General features: G+C 34.0%; 1 protein-coding gene across 1 annotated transcript in view; it reads right to left on the reverse strand.

The window, feature by feature from the left end:
• The window catches only part of LOC106466666 (homeobox protein SIX6-like), a 40,362-nt gene that overhangs the window by 36,658 nt on the left and 1,403 nt on the right, over window positions 1-2,301 (reverse strand). The window lies entirely within an intron of this gene.

Genomic DNA, 2,301 nt, shown 5'->3' on the forward strand with positions numbered 1-2,301 from the left:
ACAGATCTTCAACAGGAAAGTACACTGAAACGTTAGCTCAAGGAGTTAAGAAACATAACCAGGTATAGATTTATACAGATCTTCAACAGGAGAGTACACTGAAACGTTAGCTCAAGGAGTTAAGAAACATAACCTTGTATAGATTTATACAGATCTTCAACAGGAAAGTACACTGAAACGTTAGCTCAAGGAGTTAAGAAACATAACCTTGTATAGATTTATACAGATCTTCAACAGGAGAGTACACTGAAACGTTAGCTCAAGGAGTTAAGAAACATAACCAGGTATAGATTTATACAGATCTTCAACAGGAGAGTACACTGAAACGTTAGCTCAAGGAGTTAAGAAACATAACCTTGTATAGATTTATACAGATCTTTATACGAAGGAATAGGAGAATGTATTTTTTTTTAAAGTTCTAGTTAGTTTAAAGTACATTTCACTTTTAAAACAAAACACTATGAAGAGAATAACAATAATAAATTGATACGAATGCCGAATTCATGAACAGAATGGTCAGCGAAGATTTTAGTTTTTACGACTATGGTAATTATGCTTTTATAAAAATTTCAGCACTTAGTTTACAGAAATTCAAGTGTTCGCACGAATGAAATAAAATATGTTGTAATATCTTTTGTGTGAGCTTTGAAAAACATGTTACTAATGTAGATATTATAGTGTAGTTCTTATTAATAACGTACATAGCTCGGTTTCACATATATGGTATCAGTAGAAGTGTTATCTAGCACCGGTTTCGTAGCTTTGCTGCTTTTCTCAGTGTGAAGGTGTAAAGTGAGATTCAGGTTACAGAGCTTCAGTTTAACCTATACGAAACCGTTGCTAAGGAAAAACGTCCAATATCTCTAATGAAAGACTAAATTCTTTGTGTATCCAACTAACTACATCTTGGCAGACAACAATGAACGTCAATTTACATAAATCTTTGTTTCATAATATTCTTTAAGCTATATACTGCCGTCCCTTTCTCGTTGAAATGAAGCAGATCTAGTGATCACGTGACTTTAGAGTCAGTTTCATGTTCTATACAAATCTTAACGTGTTTTGTAGTAACCAAAAATGGATTTGTTTATTAGGCAGCTTCCGAGGTTTTATTCACATTACAGTGATTAAGCACGCAACCACACTCACAAAAAAAAGGGGGGGATTATACACAAATGTAATGGAACATGTGCATGCAAAACGAACGCATATTAGGGTATAAGATAACACTTCATTCAAGAGAGAGAGAGAGACAGATAACAAGTGCTGCAAAGCTTTAATTGTAACGATACAGCCACAATTCATCAGACGCTGAATGATTGCTCTTGTATCGAGTAACTGCAGCAACAATCATTATCGACAGAACACCATCCGCCATGACAGTTCTTTAAAATATAATCAAACTATATTTCCACGTGGACGACTCGTGGGTGAATAGTAGGTTTAAGCTTGCATCACTATATCACGGAGCCATTGGTATCCGCAATTTAAAGAATGATAGCAGATATTCTTATTACATATCGAAGCTAAAATGATATTATCAGATTTAAACACTCCAATGTTCTAACTCTCACAAGCATGTGGGGGGTGGGGGGTGGAGTGCCAGTAGGCCTAACATCTACATATTTAACTATGTTACTATATACACTAAGCTTCATGTAAAATATAGAAATATATATATATATAAATATAACTACAATATTAATTTGTTATGTTTGGGGGTAAACTCTAAAAAAACCTGTTTAGTTAGAAATTTAACTGACAAACCGTCTGCCGTTTTTCTTCTAAATGTTTTGAGTGAGCCCTACATCGTATTATTTAACATTGGTATGAGTAATATCTTCAGCAACTGGAACATGCTAGAAGTTCGGTTCTGTTTCGTAGTGTGTTCAGACTTATTGCTGTAATTAAAGAATGTGTTCAGACTTATTGCTGTAATTAAAGAGTGTGCTCAGATTTATTGCTGTAATTAAAGAGTGTGTTCAGACTTATTGCTGTAATTAAAGAGTGTGCTCAGACTTATTGTTGTATTTAAAGAGTGTGTTCAGACTTATTGCTGTAATTAAAGTGTGCTCCGACTTATCGCTGTAATTAAAGTGAGCTCAAACTTATTCCTGTAATTAAAGAGTGTGCTCAGACTTATTGCTGTAATTAAAGAATGTGTTCAGACTTATTGCTGTAATTAAAGAGTGTGCTCAGACTTATTGTTGTAATTAAAGAGTGTGCTCAGACTTATTGTTGTAATTAAAGAGTGTGCTCAGACTTATCGCTGTAATTAAAGAGTGTGCTCAAACTTATTGC

This window comes from Limulus polyphemus, unplaced genomic scaffold (genome assembly GCF_000517525.1).
Source record: "Limulus polyphemus unplaced genomic scaffold, Limulus_polyphemus-2.1.2 Scaffold2337, whole genome shotgun sequence".
Lineage (NCBI taxonomy): Eukaryota > Metazoa > Arthropoda > Merostomata > Xiphosura > Limulidae > Limulus > Limulus polyphemus.